This window comes from Oncorhynchus nerka, linkage group LG25 (genome assembly GCF_034236695.1).
Source record: "Oncorhynchus nerka isolate Pitt River linkage group LG25, Oner_Uvic_2.0, whole genome shotgun sequence".
Taxonomy (NCBI): Eukaryota; Metazoa; Chordata; class Actinopteri; order Salmoniformes; family Salmonidae; genus Oncorhynchus; species Oncorhynchus nerka.
Genome location: NC_088420.1, coordinates 53,252,620 through 53,273,268, shown reverse-complemented (window position 1 = coordinate 53,273,268; position 20,649 = coordinate 53,252,620). Strand labels below are relative to the sequence as shown.

At 44.1% G+C, this 20,649-nt stretch overlaps 1 protein-coding gene across 1 annotated transcript in view; it reads right to left on the bottom strand.

Annotated features, from left to right (window-relative positions):
• LOC115109671 (alpha-1,3-mannosyl-glycoprotein 4-beta-N-acetylglucosaminyltransferase C-like) overlaps positions 1-20,649 on the bottom strand; it is a 204,944-nt gene that overhangs the window by 76,587 nt on the left and 107,708 nt on the right. The window contains exon 3 of the mRNA XM_029634876.2: positions 11,333-11,419. The gene's annotated coding sequence lies outside the window, so the exon portion shown is untranslated. The remainder of the gene's footprint in view (positions 1-11,332; positions 11,420-20,649) is intronic.

The following is a 20,649-nucleotide window of genomic DNA, read 5'->3' as shown; positions in this document are numbered from 1 at the left end:
TGTGACCACCATTTGCCTCACGCAGATTGAAACATCTCCTTTGCAAAGAGTTGATCAGGCTGTTGAATGTTGTCCCACTCCTCTGTGCGAAGTTGCTGGATATTGGTAGGAACTGGAACAAGCTGTCGATCCAGAGCATCCAAAATTGCTCAATGGGTGACATGTCTGGTGAGTATTTTCAGCTTCCAGGAATTGTGTACATATCCTGGCGAAATGGAGCCGTGCATTAACATGCTGAAACAGAAGATGATGGTGGATGAATGGTACGACAATGGGCCTCAGGTTCTTGTCACGGTACCTCTGTGCAATCAAATTGCCAGCAATAAAATGCATTTGTGTTCGTTGTCCGTAGCTTAGGCCTCCCCATAGCATAACCCCACAACCACCATGGGACACTCTGTTCACAACGTTGACATCAGCAAACCGCTCGACCACACAACGCCATACACACTGTCATCTGCCCATAACAGCTGAAACCCGGGATTAATCGGTGAAGATCACACTTCTCCAGCATGCCAATGGTCACTGAAGGTGAGCATTTGCCCACTGAAGTCGGTTACGACACCGAACTGCAGTCAGGTCAAGACCGTGGTGAGGACGACGAGCAAGCTGTTTTTCTTTTTGCAAACTTCTTCGGTTGTGTAAACCCACAGTTTCATCAGCTGTCCGGGTGGCTGGTCTCAGACGATCCCGCAGGTGAAGGAGACGGATATGGCTGTCCTGGGCTGGCTTTGTTCCACGTGGTCTGCTGTTGTGAGGCTGTTTGGATGTACTGACACATTTTCTAAAATTACGTTGTAGGCGGCTAATGGTAGAGAAATAAATATTCAAATCTATGCCAACCGCTCTGGTGGACATTCCCGCAGTCAACATGCTCTTTCAAAACTTGAGACATCTGTGGCATTGTGTTGTGTGATAAAACTGCATATTTTAGAGTACCCTTTGATTATCCCCAGCACAAGGTGCACCTGTGTAATAATCATGCTGTCTAATAAGCATATTGACATGCCACACCTGTCAGATGGATCGATTATCTTGGCAAAGGAAAATTGCTAATCAACAGGGATGTAAACACATTTGTGAGAAATAAGCTTTTTGTGCATGTGGAACATTTCTGGGATCTTATTTTCAGCTCATGAAACATAGGACCAACACTGTACATGTTGTGTTTATATTTCCTTTTTTATTTTTAGAAAATGTTTCCAACTTTTTAACTCTGAATTGTTGGGAAAGGGCTCATAGGTAAGCATTTCAAGGTAAAGTCTACACCTGTTGTATTCAGCGCATGTGACAAATACAAATGTATTTTATTTTAAATGTATTTTGCTGGTCGGATCAGTGGAACGGAAGGAAAAAAATACTGGTTCTGTTCAGAACAAAACGATGGGGAAATATTTTGGTCCCAACCCGTGGGGTAAACTTTGATCGCCAGTCGCGGTGAAAAAAGTAACACTCCCAATTTTTAAAATGCACAGGTTAGTAAACTGTGTTAACCTTCCACTACACCACTGTTTACTTGGCAAACATGATACAGTTTGATATTGTGAAAAGCCTACAAGTTTATAAGACCTGGAGCGTGAGGTACTGTTTCACAAAAACATAAACGGCACCTTTCAAAAACGGCGCCAACATAACTACAACATTTTTAATACATTGCCAAGAATTAGATTTTATGGGGAACATCAAGGCCTTAATTATCATATTTACCATTGCATGTGCAGTGCATTCAGAAAGTATTCAGAACCCTTCACTTTTTTCACAATGTATTAAACATTTTTTATTTAACCAGGCAAGTCAGTTAAGAACAAATTATTATTTACAATGACGGCCTAGGAACACTGTGTTAACTGCCTTGTTCAGGGGCAGAACGACAGATCTTTACCTTGTCAGCGCGGGGATTCAATCTATCAACCTTTTGGTTACTGGCCAATGCTCTAACCACTAGGCTACCAGCCACCCCAATTACCCCATTTACATAAGTATTCAGACCCTTTGCTATGAGACTCGAAATTGAGCTCAGATGCATCCTATTTCCAGTGATCATCCTTGAGCTGTTTCAACAACTTGATTGAGGTCTACCTGTGGTAAATTCAATTGATTGGACATGCGTTGGAAAGGCACACACCTGTCTATTTAAGGTCCCAGAGTTGACAGTGCACATCAGAGCAAAAACCAAGCCATGAGGTCGAAGGAATTGTCCGTAGTGCTCCGAAACAGGAATGTGTCGAGGCACAGATCTAGGGTAGGGTACCAGAAAGATTCTGCAGCATTGAAGGTCCCCAAGAACACAGTGGCCTCCATCATTCTTAAATGGAAGAAGTTTGGAACCACCAAGTCTCTTCCTAGATTTGGCCACCCTGCCAAACTGAGCAATCGGGGGAGAAGGGCCTTAGTCAGGGAGGTAACTAAGAACCCGATGGTCACCTTGACAGAGCTTCAGAGTTCCTCTGTGGAGATGGGGGAACCTTCCATAAGGACAACCATCTTTGTAGCACTCCACCAACTAGCCCTTAATGGTAGAGTGGCCAGATGGAAGCCACTCCTCAGTTAAATGCACATGACAGCCCGCTTGGAGTTTGCCAAAAGGCAACTTAAGGATGCAGACCGTGAGAAACAATATTCTCTGGTCTGATGAAACCAATATAGAACTCTTTGTCCTGAATGCCAAGTGTCATGTCTGGAGGAAACCTGGCACCATCGCTTCAGTGAAGCATGGTGGTGGCAGCATCATGCTGTGGGGATGTTTTTCAGCGGCAGGGACTGGGAGACTAGTCAGGATCGAGGGAAAGATGAACAGAGAAAAGTACAGAGAGATCCTTGATAAAAATCTGCTCCAGAGCGCTCAGGACCTCGGACTGGGGAAGGTTCACCTTCCAACAGGACAACAACCCTAACTACACAGCCAAGACAACGCAGGAGTGTCTTAGGGACAAGCCTGTGTATGTTCTTGAGTGGCCCAGACAGAGCCCAGACTTAAACCTGATCGAAGGTCTCTGGAGAGACCTGAAAATAGCTGTGCAGTGACGATCCCCATCCAACCTGACAGAGCTTGAGAGGGGGGGAGAAACTCATCAATTACAGGTTTGCCAAGCTTGTAGCATCATACCCAAAAAGACTCAAGGTTGTAATCGCTGTCAAAGGTGATTCAACAAAATACTTATGATATTTCAGTTTTTAATTTGCAAAAATGTCTAAATCTGTTTTTGCTTTGTCATTATTGGGTATTGTATGTTGATTGATGAGGGGTAAAAACGATTAAATTAATGTTATAATAAGGCTGTAACGTAACAAAATGTGAAAAAAGTGAAGTGGTCTGAATACTTTCCAAATGAGCTGTACAATTAGGAAGGCACCTTGAAACCACCAGGAATTTTTTTTTTGCAATATAAACCAGTTGTGAAAAAGCACATACTTTAAATGTTATATGAGACCCATATTGGTGAATTCGTGGATATCAGGGGGCCTATTTCATTACAACTCAAGAGCCTTCATCTCCTCATGGTGGCCATATTTCACCATAATGAATGTTTTTTGTCATTCCTCTCTCTGCAGTAGTTAATTGCTCGTCTTCATTTTTACTCTCTATTTGAATGATGCAAGCTAATTTGTTTATTTACAAACCTCTTGCTAAAAAAAACTATTTTCCTTGTGACTACTCACAATGAGGTTGTGTTACAAGAGTTGTATTTATTCCTTGGGAGGTAGACACACAGAGCCTAAGTATTTAGACCCCTTGACTTTATCCACATTTTGTTGTGTTACAGCCTACAGTTAACCTGTTACTCCTACCCCCTACTTTTTCGAACATTCTGTTAAAAATCGCGCAACATTTCAGCGCCCTGCTACTCATGCCAGGAATATAGTATATGCATATGATTAGTATGTGTGGATAGAAAACACTCAGACGTTTATAAAACTGGTTATATCACGGCTGTGACTATAACAGAACGTGCGTTTCATCGAAAAGTGCAGGAAAATCTGATCACTGAAAATGGAAAAATATATCCATGCGCCACTTCAACCCATTGATAAAGGTGAACCACATTAAATGGGGCCGAGGTTGCAATACCTACAGCTTCCACACGATGTCAACAGTCTTGTAATTTGCCTAGTATTTTTTTCTTGGTCAAACTGACGCAAGGCAGAGCCTTTCTTCCGGTCTCCGACCGGATATTTTGGTTGAGATTTACCCGGACATTATTTCCAGACGTACAGCTATAGAATATACATCGCCTCGTGATCAATTTGATCGCTTATTAACGTTTACTAATACCTAAAGTTGCATTACAAAAGTATTTCGAAGTGTTTTGTGAAAGTTTATCGTCGACTTTTTTAATTTAAAAAAATGACGTTACGTTATAAAACGCTATTTTTTTCCTTGATCACACAGTCTTCATAGATCGATATCTAGGCTATATATGGACCGATTTAATCGGAAAAAAAAGACCCAATAGTGATGTTTATGGGACATCTAGGAGTGCCAACAAAGAAGATGGTCAAAGGTAATGAATGTTTTATATTTTATTTGTGCGTTTTGTGTAGCGCCGACTATGCTAATTATTTTGTTTACGTCCCCTGCGGGTCTTTTGGGGTGTTACATGCTATCAGATAATAGCTTCTCATGCTTTCGCCGAAAAGCATTTTAAAAATCTGACTTGTTGCCTGGATTCACAACGAGTGTAGCTTTAATTCAATACCCTGCATGTGTATTTTAATGAACGTTTGAGTTTTAACTAGTACTATTAGCATTTAGCGTAGCGCATTTGCATTTCCAGATGTCTAGATGGGAAGCCTGCGTGTCAGGTAGGAGCAAGAGGTTAAAATGGACAAAAATGTTGTCACTGGCCTTACACACAATACCCACTAATGTTGAAGTGAAATTCTGTTGTTCGAAATGTTTACAAACTAATAAAAAATGAAAAGCTGAAATGTCTTATGTTAATAAGTATACAATCCCTTTGTTTTGGCAAACCTAAATAAGTTCAGTGGTAAATACGTGCTAATCAAGTCACATTGACTCACTCTATGTGCAATAATGTTATACATTATTTTTGAATGACTACCTCAACTCTGTACCCCACAGTCTAGCAGTGAATTTCATACCGAGTTTCAACCACAAAAAACGGAGGTTTTACAATGATTCGCAAAGAAGGGCACCTATTGGTAGATGTGTAAAATAAAATATGAAAAAGTAGACATTGAATATCCCTTTGAGCATGGTGAAGTTATTAATTACACTTTGGATGGTGTATCAATACACCCAGTCACTACAAAGATAAAGGAATCCTTCCTAACTTTTACCATAATAACCTAATTGACAGAGTGGAAAGAAGGAAGCCTGTGAGTAATAAAAATATTCAAAAACATGCATCCTGTTTGCAACAAGGCACTAAAGTAATACTGTAAAAAAAATTGGCTAAGCAATTCACTTTTCGTCCTGACTACAAAGTGTTGTATTGGATTTCCCCCAAACATAACACAATACTGAGTACCACTCATATTTTCAAGCATAGTGGTGGCTGCATCATGTTATGGGTATGCTTGTAATCATTAAGGACTGGGGAGTTTTTCAGAATAAAAAATAAATCAAATGGAGCTAAGCACAGACAAAATCCTAGAGGAAAACTTGGTTCAGTTTGTTTTCCAACAGACACTTGGAGATTAATTCACCTTTCAGCAGGGCAATAACCTAAAACACAAAGCCAAATCTACACTGGAATTGCTTACCAAAGAGCTTGAAATATGTTGAAAAGAATAATGGGCAAATGTTGCACAATCCAGGTGTGGAAAGCTCTTAGAGACTTCCAGTACACAGAAAGACTCACAGCTGTAATCACTGCCAAAGGTTATCATGTATTGACTAAGGGGGTTGAATACTTATTTTATCAAGGTTTTTATTAGTGTTTGATATTGATTAGCATTTTATTTTTCATATATTGCTTTATTTATTTATTTTATCTTTATTTTACTGGGCAAGTCAGTTAAGAACAAATTCTTATTTTCAATGATGGCCTAGGAACAGTGGGTTAACTGCCTGGTTCAGGGGCAGAACAACTTATTTTAACCTTGTCAGCTCAGGGATTCGATCTTGCAACCTCAAGTTACTAGTCCAACGCTCTAACCACTAGGCTACCTGCCGCCCCTGTTTTCCAAATGTTTGAATTTTTCTTCCACTTCGATATTACAGTATTTTTGTAGATCATTGACAAAAAAGGACAATTACATCCATTTTAATCCCACTTTGTAACACAACAAAATGTGTAAAAAGTCAAGGTGTGTGAATACTTTCTGAAGGCACTGTACTTAGGGGAGTTTGAGCCCTTTGGAGATCAAATTCCGTTTTTCTCATTGAGGTAAATGGAATTGGAATTGCAGTTTACTTCCTGAATTTAAATGGCATTGACCCCAACTAAGTACAGCAGCGGACTCGGTCTCTACCTCTGTCCCACATTGACCCCATGTTTCTGGAGTGGGGTGGATAATCTGTCTATCTGGCCCTCGGGCCCTCTGTCTCAGCATGGGGGCTGAGGACACTCTGAGCCACAGATAGGTTCACTCCTTTCAGGCTCTCGGCCCAATTGGCCTGCTCCATGGAGGTAAAGCCAGCAGCCAACTGCCAGAGGCCATCGGTTACGATAAGCCGCTCTGGCCCATTGCAGCCCACTGACTCTGAATAGAAGGGTCAGTATAGCTAAAGCTCCAGCCAGGCACAAGCCTCCTGACACAACAACAAACATCCCATACTGCAATGACAAATAGCAAGTAGAAACAACTCCCTCTATAATATAACAACCTAGGAATAGGAAAATGCACAACGTGTGTGTGTATGTCTGTGCATGTGTGCGTGTTAGGTTGACATTAGGCTGAAAGCACACAGTTTAAGCACATGTTATTAAGTCTACTCTCTCACTTTGATCTTTGTCCTGCACTCTGAACCTACCACAGCTAGGCATTAAAAAGCACATAGGTCCCTATGGAAGAAGCTGCACTATTGTGGAGCTGGAAGTGGTTTGGGCTTTCGATGATTAGATAGAGGCAGGTTGGCATTTATTGTCATGAATCTTGACCTGGAGGCAGCTCTGAAGATTGTCATGAATCTTGACCTGGAGGCAGCTCTGAAGAGTGGTCACTACCTGGCACAGCCACAAAGTCATAACATATTATTTTAAATCTAACCCTAATCACACCCAAATGCCTAAACCTAACATTAAGACCAAAAAGCGTAACATTTTTACGATATAGCCAATTTGGACTTTGCAGCTGGCCCATCTAGGTTGTCAGTTCTGCCACCAGGGCAATATTCATGACAAACTTCAACCTGTAGATTAGAGCTGAGAAGATTTTGTATTTTGCTGCTCTGGTAATTGGAATCAGACAGATCCCACTGGTACTGTTAGGATTAATTGGAAGGTGAAAGGCTTCACAAACACTGTAATTGAGTTTCCGAAAATAAAAAGCCACTTTTATAGAAGTAGGGATCCTCTTTAGTAGCTAATCACTACAAACCACAGAAACACTCTCCAACACAGATTACTAGTGACACTTAGAAAGTAAGTTGGGTCAGTAGCAATTGAACTTGTTTTTTTCTGCAACATAACTGCAAGATCAAATGTGAGGGCGACTACAATGGTTTATGGGTCATCATTCTTACAAATATACAGACAAACACTTATACATTAGTACACACTCTCTAACATACTGTATAATACTGTTGAAATCTAGCTAGTCCACCAAAAAAGCAAAGAAAGACATATTCCACTGTATGGTATCTTGGCTAACAGCTGCTGATGAACGAGGACTGACAGCATGTGACGGGGCTCCTCCATTAGAAAAACACAACCAGATGCTATTTCTAAAGGGGATCATCTGCTTATTACCGTGATTTCCAGCAGGAATAACTCAGCTCAGTGCCTCAGCGACTGCTGCTTAGCAGTGGCAGGCATTATTCAGCACGACAGGCAGATGTAAGGGTGCATGTATGGAGCGAGGTGTGACTTTGTTGTGTTGATGACAGAACAGTGGTTGGATCCCAAAATAGCACCCTATTCTCTTTATAGTGCATTATATAGTCAATAGGCTGCTATTGCAGAGGCACCCAGTGTCTTTTCTTCTATCTCCAGACCTGCTCTGCTTTGGAAGGAGCAATTATCCATTTCATAATTTCACCATTATAATTGGAAGTACTCATTTGGATTGGATTGAATTTAAATGCAAAGTGGCCGTTGGTTTATGAGTGACCATATTGTTTGTGGTTATTTTGTGTGTCAGTGTTTCCGCTGCAGCCATTTAACTGTGGCGCTGCACCACCGCAAAATCATTCCCACCACACCCAAATAATACTGTAAGAATCATGAACAAATATTTCTGTCAAGGTGCACTTTGAAGATGCTAGAAAAGTCCTCATTTACTTTTTCTCTGCAAACAAAATGAGTAATGAATAGAAGAATCAGACAACCCCATAGTAGAATAGAATTTACCGAGACACATTCAAGTTACGAGTGCCATAGGGAGGGAAACCAGCAATTCTTGCAATTGTGGAGAAACAGCAGTTTTAATGGAGGTGATCCCAGCATATGAAGCATATTAATAGGTCTATGTCTGGATTTGATTCGTCTAGGACCAAAAGTCTCCTTAACAACTTCTACCCCCAAGCCATATAACTGCAGAACAATTAATCAAATGCCCCCCCAGATGATTTACATCCCCCCCCCCCCAGTTGCCATGATAGATCTACATGCATTGTGAACTGCCCTCCAAACTGAGATGGGCTGTATGTCCTGAGCGTGTAGAGAAGCCAGATTTAGACATTGTTAGTCTAGTTTAACAGTTCCATTTCACGTCACGCTGTTCATAGAAATAATTTATTATAATTTGCCGGATTCTCGCAGCTATTTGTCCCGGGAAAAGGGAGTGGTTTCAAGCGGTACATCTCGGTAACCGGGTTCCAGTAATTCAAACCTTATCAAAATCCATGTTTTCTTGTATGTGTTTTTTTAATCACTCCTCGTGTGCACATTCTGTAATGCTGTATACCCCGCTATGGTACAGAAATGTTATGACGGTAAGAAAATCTGGATATAGCCCAACCGCATGAGGGGGAGAGAGCGAAGGGAGTGTGTTCTACTCTTACTCTGAATTTAGAATATGAAAATCGCCTTTTGTCTCTGTTTAAACTTTTTTACTGGGCCTGCATTTTAATGTTTACATAGATGAATGATTGCACATAGCCTAGTCTAAGACAATGACTTTACCGTCCAGTGACCACCATATTCCAGATGCTCAACACTAACCACCACTAATACAACCACTCACTCCACCACGTAAACCGCTTGTGGAGTTGAGCTGAGGTCCATGTGAACTAAAACGATTATGACAGGGCTGGTTAGCGTGAGCTGTCTTTGACGGACGCTCTCATCGCTATGCACAGTTTGGGCAGCTGGGATAGGATCCCTAGCTCCAAGGCAACGCACACAGGCCTGTGATGTTTTATCAAGCACACAGGCCTGTGATGTTTTATCAAGCACACGGGCTTTGGTTTATGCTGTCTGTCCTGTAGGAAGAACAGCTGTTTGCATGAATCATTAATGCACATCGGCCACATCATTGTTGCTTCATTCTGGCAGATGTAGATCTGGATCCCTTTAAACTGTTTCAAGTCGCCTTCACTTCGAGAATGTTAAATCTCATTCGTTCAAGTGTCTCGCTTCCTACAGTTATGGGTGGGTGGGGAAAGTAGCGAACTCCGTTTGAAATGCATGAATCTCGCCACATTCACCAGCGTCCTAAGCTATTGGATATACCAGGAGTCGACAGCAAACCAACATATCATATTGCTTCTGTCAATAAATGAAGCCCACCACCAGTCTGAAAATCAACTACATTGGCTTTTTGCTGGAGAATGAGAAGATCTGGACACCAGCCAAAACCAGAAGCTATTCAAACTGTATAGTACGCAACCTGTTAAGTTTAAAGTTGTAGAATCAACTTAAAAATGACAATCTATGAGAACACTTAAGCTTCTTTACTATTTGTGCACATACATCACTAAGAAGTTCCACATGGCACTGAGAACAGACTAGTCTGTGCCACTGACAATGACAAAACATCTACTCTGGCTGTCGGTTTAAATTGCTCTACATGGCGACTCTACCGTCTGTATCACAGAAGTGTGAAAAGCAACAGCAGCAAAGTGCAACAGTGGCTTTGACGTCAATATTTTCCCTCTTGATAAACCTTATGGGCAAGTGCCCTTCTTCAGCCAGCCAACACAAACAAAGCTTTGTCGTTGTTTGATCCTGTCAACAGAGTGTGGATAGGCTGAGAATATAGACCCTCTACTCCAAGGGTCACTGTCTTCAGTCTATGTCCGAGGTCACATATACTGCCCCTGGAGACCAGGTTTAGATCCCACAAACCACCTCTTCTAAAATCGGCATCCAATCCTCAATCTCTGTCTCTGACACTGTCTATCTCTCTATGTAAAAAAAAAAAACAATAAAACATTTATGGAAGATGAAACTGTCGTCCTTTAAAATTAAAAATACATTGTCCTCAGCCTCACCTCCCAGATTCATGCGAGGAACCGATGGAGCTAATTACCAGACAGATCGAGACAGAGATAATGTCACTTTCTGTGTCTGTCGAAAAGTTTGTGGTCATACGCACAGGGCTAATAAAGAATTCTAGTATAGAACAAGAAGGGCCCGCACACTGTTAAAGCTCCCAATTCACTGATTCATTGGCAACGTTACGATCCGAAACAGATCTTTGTCGTGTCAAACCAACTGAGTGCTCATATCCCAAAATATACACATTTCACCTGACATGACCATTGCGGACAAGTGGGTGCAAAAAACGATGTGTGTATCTCTCATAATTGAATAACAATGAGATGGGTACATATAGTAGTTACAGAAAATAATATATTTTTACAAAATGACCAAGTGGGTAACCACATTCTGTGTCTGTACCGCTGCCAGTCAGGAGGAAAGGAGATGATGACTCATTTGAAAATGCTAATTGGGATATATAAACGAGCGGCTGTGAGACAGAACTTTCTCCGTGTGTTCACCTTTTAAAATGTCAGATCACAACGACAGGCATAATTCGCTCTGTCACACTGAATGTCATATAGTATTCTAGCGTCTCTGAAGTAAGGAGAAGTACAGTATGCAGAAAAATAAAGGGAACAACAATATATAATAAAAGACTGTTTGCTCACTGTTTTGCTGCTCACTTGGTTCTACAGAGTATTGCCATTCAATTAAACACATGACCATCCAGGTCTAACAGAGTCAAGCTCATACGAGTGTTGTATGAAATGTTATAGTACCTTTCAGCAGAAGTCAGATGTCTTTTTGGGAGGAGTTCTGAAGGTTGACATGGACTGGATCCACTAACAGATGCTCCTCAGTTGTTTCTGACAAAACAAAGACAGAGAGAGAGACAGTCAGCCCAACCCCGGGAACGTAATTCATAATACCCATCAGTGTGCCATTGTTCCGCTATGTACCCTTCGTGTATGTGAGGTGCGCGTATGTATGTAACGCGTGTGTGAGTGCGTGTCTGGTGCACAGAAAGTGTGTGTAAATATGAGTGTGCATGTGAGAGAGTCCCTCATTTTCTGCGTACAAATGACTGTAATGTACAGTAAAGCGAACAATAAAGCTCCAACACCCCTGGCGTCCAACTCCTGTGCCTCCTGCCTAGTACTCTGCCTTACATTTGAAGATTACTCTCCTTTCCAGAGTTCCCCCCTAGGAGAGAAAAAAAAGCTGGCTACAGTGTCAAGGAACTCGCTCTATTCTGTCACTTGTCTCTCTCTCGCGCTCTCTCTCTAGTCTAACTGTCACTTGTCTCTCTCTCTCATGCTCTCTATCTAGTCTAACTGTCTCTCTCTGAGGCTGTGCAGAGACACTGATGGTCGAGATGGGATGGTGTGGTTCTCCCACACAGAAGCACTGTAATTGGCTCACCATGATGGGTCATAAACATACATCACAAGGGCAGTGGAGCGCCAAGCAGACAGCTAACTAAGCTTCTCGCTCCCTCTGCTTCTTACACACAAAGAGACACACACACACACACACACACACACACACACACACAGGCATGCATGCACGTACACGCACACACAGGCATGCACACACAAACATACTCACAAGATGGCGCCGACATACACAGTCGGCCTGTTTCTAACTCTTAGCCAACTTTGCAGTATTTCTAATTTATTTAGAATGTCTCATATTACCTACAGCCGAAAATAACTTTTGGATATTAGATTGGCGGTCACTCGCCAGAATTTCGACCATATATTCGACTTCCCTGAACTGGATCCTTTGTTTGTACTTACTGAGGCAGCTCCATTCATCCCAGGGTCTGCAGCAAAATGAAGAACACGAAGAAGTGGGGTCCTAGTCAGACTGAGGCGGCGTGCCTACCATCCACCGCTTCTGAGTATATTACTCGCTAAAGTTCAGTCCCTGAATAATAAAGTAGATGAGCTCAGGGAAAGGATCTCCTTCCAGAGAGACATCAGGGACTGTAACATACTGTTTAACGGAATCATGTCTCTCTCCGGATATATTGTCCCCGTCCATTCAGCCAGCGAGTATACACTGACTCGGCGACTAGGTTCATCGGGAAGTGCATAGAGGATGTTGTTCCCACTGTGACGATTAGACTAGATCCAAACCAAAAAAACATGGATAGATGGCAGCATTTGTGAAAAACTGAAACACGAACAAACACATTTAACCATGGCAAGGTGACTGGGAACATGAACGTGTACAAACAGACCAGCTATGACCTCTGTAAGGAAATCAGAGACGCAAAATGACAGTAGAGGGACAAAGTTGAGTCACAGTTCAACGGCTCAGACATGAGACGTGTGGCAGACAATCATGGATTATCAAGGGAAAGTCAGCCATGATCTGGACACCGATGCCTTGTTCCCAGTTAAAACTAAACACATCGCCCCGTAGCACTCCTGTCATTGTGAAGTCCTTTGACAGGCTAGTTAAAGATCATATCATCTCCACTTTACCTGGAGGTGATATAACAGATTCACAGACAACGCAATCACCATTGCGCTGAATATTGCCCTATCCCACCTGGACAAGGTAGGCAACAACACCTCCGCCACGCTAATCATGGACTACGAGCACACACCCATCCACATTGATGGGGCCGCAGTGAAGAGGGTCAAAAGCTTCAAATTCCTCGATGTGCATATCACTGAGGACATGAAATGGTCCCTACTCTACTCTACATCCATCCAGTAAATGTCAGGGGATCCAGGCATCAGATAAAGATAGTCTCCACAACAAGATCAGATACCAGTGATAGATATAGGCAGTGAAAACAACAAGTGTAGGGCACTGCTCTGCTTAAAGCGCAGGACGCTACACTACGTCTGTGTGTTGTAAAACCTGAAGCTCAGGCCTGTGTTGCTCTGCCTGTCTGTGTGTTGTAGAGCTGCAAAACCTGTGTGAGAGCCTGGAGAGATGTCCAGTTCTCATAGAGGTCCACCTCACTGTGCATCCCCTTCAGCAAGAGACCAGCTGGAGGTAGGGCAAGCCCAATGATAAACACAGGATATGTATGGGCAACAAGCCCTGGGCCCCGTGGTTGCATGCTCCTGTGGTAGAGAGCAATGTGGTCATACAAACAAACTTATACAGTAACACTGTACTTGGACGCTTGGTCATAACAGCTACATGCATCCACTGTCATCAACATAACAAGGATTAGTTTAAAAATGGCTTTAAAATGGTAGCAGAGAGAGACGGACACCAACTTCTCTAGCTTCTCTGTTCTGGAATATCACTGCTGGGGCGGATGTGAGAAGTAAAGTTACATACCAAGGGAAAGCCATGCCACTGCAATATTTGATATCATCCCTCGTGTCACAGAACGTGGTCACAGTGCGGAGGGAGGATGTTGACTGAGGTGACTTAGGGCTGGATTCAATCGGTATGGCTAAAGTTCAGCTTTATAGCGTGATTGAAATTTAAAGGCGATGTTCCTGCATTAGTGGAGACTGCATTTACGGTAAACCATTTACATTACATTTACATTTAAGTCATTTAGCAGACGCTCTTATCCAGAGCGACTTACAAATTGGTGCTTTCACCTTATGACATCCAGTGGAACAGCCACTTTACAATAGTGCATCTAGGTCTTTTAAGGGGGGGAGGGGAGAAGGATTACTTTATCCTATCCTAGGTATTCCTTAAAGAGGTGGGGTTTCAGGTGTCTCCGGAAGGTGGTGATTGACTCCGCTGTCCTGGCGTCGTGAGGGAGTTTGTTCCACCATTGGGGGGCCAGAGCAGCGAACAGTTTTGACTGGGCTGAGCGGGAACTGTACTTCCTCAGTGGTAGGGAGGCGAGCAGGCCAGAGGTGGATGAACGCAGTGCCCTTGTTTGGGTGTAGGGCCTGATCAGAGCCTGGAGGTAGTGAGGTGCCGTTCCCCTCACAGCTCCGTAGGCAAGCACCATGGTCTTGTAGCGGATGCGAGCTTCAACTGGAAGCCAGTGGAGAGAGCGGAGGAGCGGGGTGACGTGAGAGAACTTGGGAAGGTTGAACACCAGACGGGCTGCGGCGTTCTGGATGAGTTGTAGGGGTTTAATGGCACAGGCAGGGAGCCCAGCCAACAGCGAGTTGCAGTAATCCAGACGGGAGATGACAAGTGCCTGGATTAGGACCTGCGCCGCTTCCTGTGTGAGGCAGGGTCGTACTCTGCGGATGTTGTAGAGCATGAACCTACAGGAACGGGCCACCGCCTTGATGTTATTTGAGAACGACAGGGTGTTGTCCAGGATCACGCCAAGGTTCTTAGCGCTCTGGGACGAGGACACAATGGAGTTGTCAACCGTGATGGCGAGATCATGGAACGGGCAGTCCTTCCCCGGGAGGAAGAGCAGCTCCGTCTTGCCGAGGTTCAGCTTGAGGTGATGATCCGTCATCCACACTGATATGTCTGCCAGACATGCAGAGATGCGATTCGCCACCTGGTCGTCAGAAGGGGGAAAGGAGAAGATTAATTGTGTGTCGTCTGCATAGCAATGATAGGAGAGACCATGTGAGGTTATGACAGAGCCAAGTGACTTGGTGTATAGCGAGAATAGGAGAGGGCCTAGAACAGAGCCCTGGGGGACACCAGTGGTGAGAGCACGTGGTGAGGAGACGGATTCTCGCCACGCCACCTGGTAGGAGCGACCTGTCAGGTAGGACGCAATCCAAGCGTGGGCCGCGCCGGAGATGCCCAACTCGGAGAGGGTGGAGAGGAGGATCTGATGGTTCACAGTATCGAAGGCAGCCGATAGGTCTAGAAGGATGAGAGCAGAGGAGAGAGAGTTAGCTTTAGCAGTGCGGAGCGCCTCCGTGATACAGAGAAGAGCAGTCTCAGTTGAATGACTAGTCTTGAAACCTGACTGATTTGGATCAAGAAGGTCATTCTGAGAGAGATAGCGGGAGAGCTGGCCAAGGACGGCACGTTCAAGAGTTTTGGAGAGAAAAGAAAGAAGGGATACTGGTCTGTAGTTGTTGACATCGGAGGGATCGAGTGTAGGAGGAGGATTCAAGAGGGAGGAGAAGGTGGCAAAGAGCTTCCTAGGGTTAGAGGCAGATGCTTGGAATTTAGAGTGGTAGAAAGTGGCTTTAGCAGCAGAGACAGAGGAGGAAAATGTAGAGAGGAGGGAGTGAAAGGATGCCAGGTCTGCAGGGAGGCGAGTTTTCCTCCATTTCCGCTCGGCTGCCCGGAGCCCTGTTCTGTGAGCTCGCAATGAGTCGTCGAGCCACGGAGCGGGAGGGGAGGACCGAGCCGGCCTGGAGGATAGGGGACATAGAGAGTCAAAGGATGCAGAAAGGGAGGAGAGGAGGGTTGAGGAGGCAGAATCAGGAGATAGGTTGGAGAAGGTTTGAGCAGAGGGAAGAGATGATAGGATGGAAGAGGAGAGAGTAGCGGGGGAGAGAGAGCGAAGGTTGGGACGGCGCGATACCATCCGAGTAGGGGCAGTGTGGGAAGTGTTGGATGAGAGTGAGAGGGAAAAGGATACAAGGTAGTGGTCGGAGACTTGGAGGGGAGTTGCAATGAGGTTAGTGGAGGAACAGCATCTAGTAAAGATGAGGTCGAGCGTATTGCCTGCCTTGTGAGTAGGGGGAAGGTGAGAGGGTGAGGTCAAAAGAGGAGAGGAGTGGAAAGAAGGAGGCAGAGAGGAATGAGTCAAAGGTAGACGTGGGGAGGTTAAAGTCGCCCAGAACTGTGAGAGGTGAGCCGTCCTCAGGAAAGGAGCTTATCAAGGCATCAAGCTCATTGATGAACTCTCCGAGGGAACCTGGAGGGCGATAAATGATAAGGATGTTAAGCTTGAAAGGGCTGGTAACTGTGACAGCATGGAATTCAAAGGAGGCGATAGACAGATGGGTAAGGGGAGAAAGAGAGAATGACCACTTGGGAGAGATGAGGATCCCGGTGCCACCACCCCGCTGACCAGAAGCTCTCGGGGTGTGCGAGAGCACGTGGGCGGACGAAGAGAGAGCAGTAGGAGTAGCGGTGTTGTCTGTGGTGATCCATGTTTCCGTCAGAGCCAAGAAGTCGAGGGACTGGAGGGAGACATAGGCTGAGATGAACTCTGCCTTGTTGGCCGCAGATCGGCAGTTCCAGAGGCTACCGGAGACCTGGAACTCCACGTGGGTCGTGCGCGCTGGGACCACCAGATTAGGGTGGCTGCGGCCATGCGGTGTGGAGCGTTTGTATGGTCTGTGCAGAGAGGAGAGAACAGGGATAGACAGACACATAGTTGACAGGCTAGAGAAGAGGCTACGCTAATGCAGAGGAGATTGGAATGACAAGTGGACTACACGTCTCGAATGTTCAGAAAGTTAAGCTTACGTAGCAAGAATCTAATTGACTAAAATGATTAAAATGATAGAGTACTGCTGGGGTAGGCTAGCTGCGTTGTTGACACTACCCTAATCAAGTCGTACCGTTGAGTGTGAAGTTTCTACAATGCTGCTTATCGGGAGCTAGCTGGCTAGCTAGCAGTGTTGGTTACGTTACGTTGCGTTAGGAGAACGACAATAGCTGGCTAGCTAACCTAGAAAATCGCTCTAGACTACACAATTATCTTTGAAACAAAGACGGCTATGTAGCTAGCTATGTAGCTAGCTACGATCAAACAAATCACACCGTTGGGACTGTAATGAAATGAAGTGAAAAAGTGATACTACCTGTGGAGCGACGCGGAATGCGACCGGAATGCGAAAGTTCTATTCAGTAGACAGTAAACCCTGCATATGTCTACTCAATAGGAAATTACCTTTACAGTTTGATCTCACCCTAAGGTATAATAAACAGATATTCCTGTCATTAGTGGTCTTAGCAGTTTATCTTCTTATTGCTAGGGGTTCCGCTAGCATGAACGTCCTTAGCAGGGTAGTCCCTGTGGAGGGTAAATCTTGGAAGGGTAAATCCCGAATGGGGTAGTCCCTGTGGAGGGTACATCCCGAACAGGGTGGTCCTGTGAAGGGTAAATCCCTAGTGTAGTGGTTTATCGGCCAGACAATAAGGAGGGTGAAAGCCTAGCCGCGGTGGCCATGAGGCTGTGTGCGTGTGTGAATGTTTTAAAATTATTTGAGTATAGTAGCAGTAGTAATAAATAGAGATTGGTTAATAACCTATTGGGGGGGGGGGGGGGACGTGACATATTAGCCTTATTGGCAGACACAACAGTATCGTCCAGCACCAAATGGTGTATGGAGTAGTGACCAAATTATTGATAGCCTAAGCTGTCACTACTTAACGCCGTTGGGGGGGTGAGGCTGAGTCAATAATAACTAAGATGGCTTCTAGATGCCAGGTTACTCTCGGAGAGGGAGGTGTAGAAAGGGAAAATGCTACTAAAAAAGGCATATAACCAGCACCAAGAACCAAATAAATGGTGGGGGAAATTAGCCAAATTTGACAAAATTGGTACACATTATCCCGTCGATAAAAACCAGCCAAGAGGGTATGGATGCAATCGTAGTGTGGAACAGTGAAATCAGATAACGGTCGAGACCACAATACGCAGGCATCCTAACCACTGCATTTTATCAGCAGCGGATAAAACTGGAAAAAGAGAAAAACAGAAACCTGCAAGTTAAAATGGAGCAGGCAGTAGATAAGAACGAGGCAACGAATAAAAAACTAGCCATATCCGAAGGGCACACACATAGATTAGATGAACAGAAGCAGGAATTGGCTATTGCGCTACCAAAGAGTCAAAACCTAAACCAGGAATTAGAGGGAGCACTTGCGGATAGACAAAAACAAATTAAACAACAGTATCAAATATGTGGAGGAGTATATGCAATTGACACCCCACCGTTCGCCCAATGCTATAAGGTGAAACACTTCACAACTGGTGGGCCAACATTGTACCCGTCTCTTACAGAGGAAAAATATATGGATTGCGAGAGGCGGAGGACAGGCACATTACGAGTCCGTACATAGTAGTCCCGTACTGGGTAGTGGATCAGCATGATCCAGGTAATCATAGAGATGTGCGACAAATACGAACACACGCAACCCCGGTTACATATTATCCGGAACAAATAGTACCAGGAGAGGACAACCCTATTCCTGATGACGGGCATCCCCAAGTACAGATCCAAATTCAGCATCACCATCAGCCACAGAGTGTGAGCGAAATCTGTAGTGTTATGAAAAAGGCACGGATCCCTTAAGGGAGGGACAGGAATTTATCAGTTTCCTGAGGAAACATGGTATAATTTTTGGGTTCCATGCTGGTGATTACAATCATATTGTACGCTCGCGTTTGCCAAGGGCCATGTTGCCAACACTCACTCACTACACAGGGATATTGAACATCAGGCTTGGTCCTCAGGACGCGATGCGTGTGACCCAGCGTCAGCAAATTATGAAATTGGGTTATTCTTAACTACAGTTGGTAATGTATTCTGTCAACTGGATGTGAGTAAAATTAGTAGGAAATGCAGGAATTTGTGAAAGTTGTAAATTCTTGGTTATCTGCACGAACCCTGGCAAACAATTTGAATCAGCAATACAAAATTGGGTTTAATTATTTATTTACTAAATACACAGAATTACACATACACATAATTAAATCATAACTTGATTACAAATTACGTCATAAACGTCCCTAGCGGGCGGAACAGATATGACAGCTTGATACACAAAGGAAAAGGGCTGCGTTTGAGTGAAAGAGCGGGAAGACTGAGGGACACAGGGAGAAGCTGTGCTATCGTAAATACATTATCTGATGCATTCTAAATTACCGCCCATTTGGAAAAGGAGAATGCAATAAATATTTACTCTGAGCTGCGCTTCGGTAGGTTGGTAGTAGATGGAAGGCCGTGATGCCAAACCAAGTCCTTTGAAGAATGTCTCAGGTTGTCAATTGGATATGTTGTAGTAACATCACTGGGTGATAGACGGGACACTCTGTCAGTTCCTTCCTAACCCTCGTTGCATCTGCTGTTGCTAACTCAATGGCTAGGAGGTATCACTTCTGTAGTGAATAAGAGTTCAAAGTTCATACCATTCGCAACCAAAGCTCACACTGATGTTGGCTTCGTTCTGTAGTTATCATCTGAACTATTCTGACATATGACCGTTGTCCTACATCCTCGGAACAGGAGGTTATATTGTCGAACAAGGGCTAATATAGGAAGGGAGAGGAGGGAGTGTTTGAAAAGTTTTATAGCCCATGTCCCTTCACAGGGGCGGGCCACTGATAGATCAGAGACCTATCTTATGAAAACCCACAAATAATTTCATACTCAAACATTTAAATTGAACAACAATTCCATGTGAATCTGATAACTCTGATGTATAGACTTTCCACTGTAGAGTTTAGCAAGGTTTTGCAAATGTAACCTCAGTAGGGTATAGAGAGGAAAAAGGGGGGAAGAGGTATTTATGACTGTCATAAACCTACCCCCCAGGCCAACGTCATGACACCACAAACGTAAGGCTCTCCAGAGGGTCTGTGAGGTCTGCACAACGCATCACCGGGGGCAAACTACCTACCCTCCAGGGCACCTACCCTCCAGGGCACCTACATCACAGGAAGGCCAAAAAAATTATCAAAGGACAACAACCACCCGAGCCACTGCCTGTTCACTCCGCTATCATCCAGAAGGCAAGGTCAGTACAGGTGCATCAAAGCGGGGACCGAGAGACTGAAAAACAGCTTCTATCTCAAGGCCATCAGACTGTTAAACAGCCATCACTAACATTGAGTGGCTGCTGCCAACATACTGACTCAAATCTTTAGCCACTTTAATAATAGAAAATTGGATGTAATAAATGTATCACTGGTCACTTTAAACAATGCCACTTCATAGACTGCTCAAAAAAATAAATGGAACACTTAAACAACACAATGTAACTCCAAGTCAATCACACTTCTGTGAAATCAAACTGTCCACTTAGGAAGCAACACTGATTGACAAAATATTTCACATGCTGTTGTGCAAATGGAATAGACAACAGGTGGAGATTATAGGCAATTAGCAAGACACCCCCAATAAAGGAGTGGTTCTGCAGGTGATAACCACAAACCACTTCTCAGTTCCTATGCTTCCTAGCTGATGTTTTGGTCACAATTGAATGCTGGCGG